Raw genomic sequence first — 8407 nt, forward strand, 5'->3', positions numbered from 1 at the left:
ACAGATAAAAAATGCCATTTTCCAAAGACATTATGTTTCAGTTTCAGTCACAAAATAGCTCAGGAAAATTCAATTAACGAAATAACAATATTCAGAGAAGAGTCATGTTTGTATCTTATAAATGTCATAACGTAATGTAGACAGACACTTGAATCAATGGTGACAAGAGATAAAGGGAGCAAAGAAGTGCCCAGAAGAAAGCCCCAAAAACAGAGAAATGAAAGTAGAGATGAGAAGCATTTGGACCTAAGACCTCATTCGAATCCTTCCCATTGACTTTTTTCTAGCTTCTGTCTCACATCCTATAATATCTATTATTTTCATTTTATCATTTTCTTGCATTTAAGTTTAAGTAAGTTCATTCAGTGCCAAAGTGTTGACAACAAATTTATCCACATTTCGTGGGCGTGTGTGTGTGTGTGTGTGTTTGTGTGTGTGTGTGTGTGTGTGTGTGTGTGTGGGTTATACGATATGTTTATACAAGCCAATATTTTAACACTTAAAATAAATCATTGTCTTGTGGTTTAACTAGAAAAGAAAAACCCTGCCTCACATACATACATAGAGCCCATTTCTGATTGGTGATACTAGACAGCTGCTCAAAATATTTTAAAATGAAGAATGATCGCCATATCACAGAAGCTTGATATGTAGAGAGGTTGTGTTATGGTAAGAAATTAACGGTTTCAACAAAATGTTCAAAAGAGATTTTTTCATCTTGATACAATACCAAATAGTGGTAGTTGTCGTTAACGAAGTGTAATCGAATTGATTAATTAATTAATTGGAAAAACATTTCTTTTATCTTGATCAATTTCTAGTGAGTCCAAAGAATTAATCGGTTTCTGCTTTTTGATTATAATTATGAGTGAGAAATTAAAAACAAACACTCAAAACAAAATAAAACAAAACAGATCAAAGAAAATCAAATCAAATCAAAAACAAACAAAACAACAATTTTAAAAAATCCACCCCAAATAAGTGACTTTGCTGAGTTTTCTTCCTTCTAATACTTTCTCATTTCGTTTGAACTGTCACTAAGATTTCCATGTATAATTATTCGTTAGTACTGACGACCGGGCATTATGGTGTATTCGTCAGTGCCAACGAATATTCACTTCTTTAGTATGTTAAATTTGTCAGTCCAAGCAGTTAATTAAAGTATAAGTCTTTTCTTCAATTATATAAAGTTTGTTTATGAATATATAACTTATGTCCTCTTCTGAAAAATCGCTTTGAAAATAGTCTAAAGCAAAAGTGATCTGAGAAATGGGTTGAGGTGGCGAGAATCTGGTTGTATAAGTGAAATATCTCTAATAAATTGTTGACCTAAACGATATCTATTTATCTATTTTTTGAGCTTTTTTAATAGAGCGCAATACCCACTAAATGTGCTCAAAGCACTTTACAAGTGGTCCCTGACCAACAGCAACATTTAACATTTAGGCGATATTACATTTTTTTCGGACAGAGACAACACTGTTAACGGCCAGGTACTCATTTTACACCTGAGTACGGTGAGAGAATGTGAGTAAAGAGCCTTTGTTGGAGCGAGACTCGAATCCAGGACTGTCCGGTACGAAAACAAGTGTCATAATATTAGATCACATAGCCGCAATATGATATCATCATCATCATCATCATCATCATCACCATCACCATCCCTATCACTATCATCACTATAACCAGAACGTCACCATCAAAAGTGTTATGGACTTATACATAGAGTTACTCTAGGAAAGAGTTGCTCCCCTTAGTTATTAGCTAATTGATTTTAGTTACAGCTTAATTAGTTATTATTCATTAAGTCCATTGTTAAAATATTATTTGTGCTTAACAAATATCAGAGTGGCATGCCCTAGAGAAGGATGCACTCTTTGTTCCTTACTTTTCATAGTTGATTTACTTATACTATTTTTCCTTCTTAAAATGTTGTTGCGATATATTTGTATATACTCTAACTTATACACAGTAATAAACGGTTCTCTCACATATCACTTAACGCTTCTGAGACGGCGCGGGGCAATGTGTGTGCCGCGCAGCATGCCGGAGGGCAGGGTTGCCAGTTTGGCATTTTAAATGCCAGATTCCACAAATCTGGCATTTTTGAAAACCGTTTGGCATTAGAAAAATCATTTGGCATTTGGCATTTTCATTTGGCATTTTCTTTTCTTGTATATTATACTTCAAATGACACCTTTCTAAACGCGTAAAAAAAATCTCTTCACATCGGAAAACTTTGCTATTAAAACTCACACCCTGAACTAGCCCTGCCTCCCTCAGATATTCACTCAAATTCAGCCCTCGACAAGTATCCTCGTAAGTTTTCTGGGAATCTCCTGCAAAACTCGTGTATATTTGCGTCATGGTCGCCTGTTAACTTTAAACTCTGTTCGTTAGGGTGGTCTGATTTTACAGCATCCAATGATTTCACTTCTTTACGTATTTACCTTTCATGTTAATGTATTTCTTTTCATTCTTAAAATCCAACCGTGGTGTAGTGGTTTAGCACTCCACTTAGTAGTCAGTAAGTAAAAAATTACCCCAACAGGAAATTTAGTATAATTCAAAAAAAAAAAAAAAAAAGAAAAAAAAAAGAAGATAAAACACGCAAGCCACCAGGATATGATAGTAAATTGTCTATCAAAAGTGAGTAGTTTTCTTAGTGGGGGTGGGAGTCAACAGACTTTGGCATTTTTTTTAATGTTTTGGCATTTTTTGAGTCTTCCCCTGGCATTTTGTTGAAAAATAATCTGGCAACCCTGCGGAGGGGTCTAGTCCCGCCCAACCCGCCTGAAGCGCGGCTGAAACAATTGCGCTGCGGCGTCTAGACTGCCGTGGACCACATGTATGCAGATGAGACCAGGCGGGGCCGACCCGGAAAAAAAAAAATTTAAAAAATTTTTAAAATTAAAACCCCCACCTTGTACACCCACAGTCAAAACTGCCCCCCCCCCCCCCCCACGATTCTAACCTTATCGAAAAATTAACCATATCCATAGAATAATAAAATAACCAATGCTGCATAGGGAAAGACCACGTGCACAGTAGTTGAAGCAGCGAATGACGCTCGGCTAGAGAGCGGGAAAGTGGGTGGCCACCCTTGGACTCCTAAGGGAGCAAGGGAATAGGTTACTAACAAATTAATCAAAAGTTTTCCTTTTAAAAGCATAACCACCTTCATCACCAGTTCCAATCTACTCCCATAATTTAGCAATAGCCCAAGAACATCAACCGACCACAACAATTAATAAACCCACAAGACGTTTGACCCGTGTATTCACCATCCCAACAACAGAAGCAATTCAGAAACCTCCCCCCTCCCCCCCCCCCCCCCCCCCCATCCAACCTAAAACCTAAACCTAAACTCATTTCCACAATAACCCCATATTACAGAAGTTCGAATATTCCGATCAGCTGATAGGCTGCAGCCTTTCAACTCCCACCAATCAAAACCCTCAGAATCCAACACCCCCCCCCCCCCCCCCCCTACTAAACCTCTGTCAGTCCCAGACAATTTATCTAAACAACATTACAAACAGCCCTGAATCATCAATAAACCGATTGGTACAGGATCTCTGTCATCCACCAATCGCAACACATTTTATCTACTCTCCACATCCAACCATGAACAGCTATTTAATTGTTAATTTAAATCATCTAAAAAAAAAAACAAAAAAAACAAAATTTATTACAACCCACCAACCCAATATAACCTCTAACTGACCAACTGCCCAATTAACCCCCCACCCTCCATGAACGCGTTAGGCAACATTAATATTTCAACCATTATTTCATTTATAAAAAAAAAATAAAAAAAAAATAAAAATAAATTTAAAAAAAAAAAAAAAAAAATAAATAAATTATTATCGTAACGTACGATACAGAAGCAGTTAATGTCAAAGCCTTCCTACTGCTACTACTACTAAACACATAATAATTAACCTAACAAATACAATTTTTACTAATTAAGAGGGTCATTAGATAGTATGGCCTGGGTCTAAAAAAAAAAAAAAAAAAATTCTGAGTTGAGTGATTCCACAATATTAATCTGGAGGCCCGTCAAAAACACAACATTGGCGACGAGGATTTTTTCACCTTTATCCTGCGCATCAGCCTATTGGAGCGTTTTGTGACGTCAGTCGAAAATCCAACACACCACGGACGGAAACCTGCCAGCCGAGAAAACCGGAGCAAGTGATAAAAGACATATTGGTAGTAGTAGTAGTAGTAGTAGTAGTAGTAGTAGTAGTAGTAGTAGTAGTAGTAGTAGTAGTAGTAGTAGTAGTAGTAGCAGTAGTAGTAGTTGTAGTAGTAGTAGTAGTTGTAGTAGTAGTAGTAGTAGTAGTAGTAGTAGTAGTAGTAGTAGTAGTAGAACGCTGTAGTGGAACAGTAGGGGGGGGGGGGGGGGGGGTTGGAGGGGGCGAGGTGAAAGGGTCACGGCGGAGTGGGGGGGGGGGGGGGGGGGGGTTTGTTGGATGATCGAGAGTCGAATCTTCGCGAAGGAACGATGCGATAGTAAAGTGAATACACCAATAAATAGATAGATGGATAGGCAGATAGATAGGTAGATGGTCAGAAAAGAGGGGAGAGAAGGGAGAGAGAGAGAGAGAGAGAGAGAGGAGAAGAGAGAGAGAGAGAGAGAGAGAGAGAGAGAGAGAGAAATTAATAAAAGAAAAAAAATTAAAATAAAAATTTAAAAAAAAATTAATAAAAAAAAAATAATAAAAAAAGGGGGCGGGGGGGGGGGGGGGGGTTTGGTTTGAGGCGGACCGGTAGAGAGGGGGAATCAGAGAGAGAGAGAGAGGGGGAGGGAGAAAAGAGGGAGGGGGGGGGGGACAAAGAAAGAAAAAAGAAAGAAAGAAAGAAAGAGAGAGAGAGAGAGAAGAGAGAGAGAGAGAGAGAGAGAGAGAGAGAGAGAGAAAGGGTGGAGGGGAGGTGAGAGAGGGCGAGTAAACAGCCGACTGATAGCTGGGTCTATATGTATATTAATGGATGAAAAAGTGGATGATTGGACACAATGAGAGAGAGCTAGGAAGGTAGATGACTATGAATCGGTGGATAATCAGTAGATAGATAGCTAGCTAGCTAGCTAGCTAGCTAGCTAGATAGATAGATAGATAGATAGATAGATAGATAGATAGATAGATAGATAGATAGATAGATAGATAGATAGATAGGTAGGTAGGTAGAGTTGTACTTTTAGTAGTATGAACAGTAGTAGTAGTAGTCGTAGTAGTAGTAGTGGTAGTAGTAGTAGTAGTAGTAGTAGTAGTAGTAGTAGTAGTAGTAGTAGTAGCAGTAGTAGTAATAGTAGTAGTAGTAGTAGTAGTAGTAGTAGTAGTAGTAGTAGTAGTAGTAGAAGTAGTAGTAGTAGTAGTAGTAGTAGTAGTAGTAGTAGTAGTAGTTAGTAGTAGTAGTATTAGTAGTAGAAGTAGTAGAAGTAGTAGTAGTAGCAGCAGCAGTAGCTGTAGTGGCAGAAGTGAGAGCAGCAGTGGTGATGAATATGGGTGACGTTGACATCTAGTGGTGGTCAATCCTGGTGTTGAGTCCGCGTGGAGTCAGCGTTCCCAACAACTTGATCAGGTGAGTTTCCCTACGTCGACGGGCGGAAGTGTCCGAATGGCAAAAAACTGAGCACACACACACGCACACACTGTACATCGCAGTGGTCTGGCAGATTGAAGTGTCTGGCCACTGCTGTGTCTGCACAGTTCGATATGTCACGCAAGTGCTGCACAAATCTGTCACCCAGCCTCTTTCCGGTCTCACCAACGTAAGCAATCCCACACAGGGAGCACGTAATCGCATAGACTAGATTACGGTCAGTGCAAGTATACGGCCGCCTGATGTCCCAAATCTTGTCTGGAAAGCTGACTCTGTCATACTCCCACAGGTGCCCACAAGTCTTGCATCGGGGTCGCATACACGATCTGGCTTTAGGTCCATCCCTAGGTATGGGTTCCAGGCGGCTTCTGACAAGGAGATCCCTCAGGTTACGATCCCGTCGATATGCTACCAACGGGGGTTCTGAGAAAACTCTGTGGGTGTCTTCGCCCGCCTGGAGGATCCCATAGTTCTGCAATAGGATGTTCCTCACTTGATCGGCATGAGGGTGATGCGTGAGGACTAAAATGGGACGCTGTGTCTCCTGCTTCCTGGCATTGCGAGGCCTCATTGCTGCTTCTCTCGACACGAGGCTGGCTTTCCGGACAGCCTTAAGCAAAACCCTTTCGGGATATTCCAGTGCCCTAAAAAAATCGAGCATGCGATCACGTTGAAGCGCAAATTCATCATCTTCCAGACAGAGTCTCCGCAAGCGGAGTATCTGACTGAATGGGATGGAGTCTTTGCACTTCTCCGGATGGGATGACCGATAGAGCAGGTAGCTGTGACTGTCCGTTTCCTTGTAGTGTACAGTGGTCCGTACTCCCGTGCTGGTCAATACAGCCTTGATGTCCAAAAAGTTCACCTCAGAGGTTGAAATCTCATAAGTGTACTCTATGGACGGGTGGAAGGAGTCCATCGCTAGGATGAACCCCTTCAACTGGCTGTGGGTCAATGACGTAATGCCGAAACAGTCGTCAATGTACCTTTTGAACAGCTCGGGGGCAGGTCCACTGTACTGATGGAAGAAGGTTTCCTCAAGGTAGCCCATGAAGAGGTTAGCATATGGGGACCCATCTTGGTGCCCATCGCAACACCTGAGATCTGATGGAAAAATACATCATTGAACTCAAAAGTGTTGAGTGTGAGCACAAGTTAGGTGAGCCTCACAATGCTGTTGCTGGAAATCCCTGGTAATGGATGGCGGTCAACGAAATGCCTGATGGCACGCAGTCCGTCAGGATGCGGTATGGATGTGTACAGTGCCTTCACATCCATGGTGAAAATTAGCCGTGGACGTTCATCCTGGAATCGAATTTCGTCAATGACACCAAGAGCATGGTTAGTGTCCTTGATATACGATGGCAGGGTGGGAACTATACGTTGAAATACCGCATCGAGGAACTGCGATACCTTCTCAGTGGGGCACGAGATAGCCGACACAATCGGCCTTCCAGGTGGAGTGTCAGACAATTCCCGGATCTTGTGTATCTTAGGGAGCATGTAAAAACATGGATTACCTAGGTCGCTGGGGTCGTGTTTAAGGACCTCTGCTCTACTAGGTAATTCTCCCTGCGATATCAAAGACTGGATTGTCTCTCTCTCTCTCTCTCTCTCTCTCTCTCCTCTCTCTTCTCTCTCCTCTTTCTTTCTTTCTTTCTTTCTTTGTCCCCCCCCCCCTCCCTCTTTCTCTCCTCCCCCCTCTCTCTCTCTCTGATTCCCCCTCTCTTACCGGTCCGCCTCAAACCAAACCCCCCCCCCCCCCCGCCCCTTTTTTTTTTTTTTTTTTATTAATTTTTTTTTTATTTTTATTTTATTTTTTTCTTTTTATAATTTCTCTCTCTCTCTCTCTCTCTCTCTCTCCTCTCTCTCTCTCTCTCTCTCTCTTCTCTCTCTCTTCTCTCTCTCTCTCTCTCTCTCCCTTCTCCCCTCTTTTCTGACCATCTACCTATCTATCTGCCTATCCATCTATCTATTTATTGGTGTATTCCACTTTACTATCGCATCGTTCCTTCGCGAAGATTCGACCTTCGCTCATCCCAAACACCCCCCCCCCCCCCCCCCCCCCCCACCTCCGCCGTGACCCTTTCACCTCGCCCCCTCCAACCCCCCCCCCCCCCCCCCTACTGTTCCACTACAGCGTTCTACTACTACTACTACTACTACTACTACTACTACTACTACTACTACTACTACTACTACTACTACTACTACTACTACTACAACTACTACTACTACAATACTACTTACTGCTACTACTACTACTACTACTACTACTACTACTACTACTACAACTACTACTACTACTACTACTACTACTACTACTACTACTAGATATGAAGTGAGTAGAAAAGTGCCAGAAGACAATAGAGAATAAAAAATTTTTTCGCGGCGGTGGTGGGGTTTGAACCTGCGACCTTATTGGTACGACAACTCCGCCTGGCAGGTGAGAGCGTGGCTCTACCGTGTGAGCTATCCACGAACACAAAATATTTCGTTTCAAACCAAAGTCATTTCTAGATCCCTCTCCCCACTTCTTGAGATCGCCGATTCGTTCACCACCATCGCGAAGTAATTTTGACCAGCAGTTAAGCTTAATAGCCAATATTCTCATCACAAACATATAACATAGAAACGATTGAGACATGGAGTATGCTCCGGTGTATGGGTGAATTTTTAATTCAGAAAAGTGAGTGGAGCAGGCACTTATGTTGGTAACACAAGATATGAAGTGAGTAGAAAAGTGCCAGAAGACAATAGAGAATAAAAAATTTTTTCGCGGCGGTGGTGGGTTTGAACC

The 8407-nt window shown here is 41.5% G+C and overlaps 1 long non-coding RNA gene across 1 annotated transcript in view; it reads left to right on the plus strand.

Annotated features, from left to right (window-relative positions):
- LOC144963395 (uncharacterized) overlaps positions 1-8407 on the plus strand; it is a 142922-nt gene that overhangs the window by 22045 nt on the left and 112470 nt on the right. The window lies entirely within an intron of this gene.

This window comes from Berghia stephanieae, chromosome 1 (genome assembly GCF_034508935.2).
Source record: "Berghia stephanieae isolate SIO BIC M18660-M18661 chromosome 1, UCSD_Bste_1.3, whole genome shotgun sequence".
NCBI classification, from domain to species: Eukaryota; Metazoa; Mollusca; class Gastropoda; order Nudibranchia; family Aeolidiidae; genus Berghia; species Berghia stephanieae.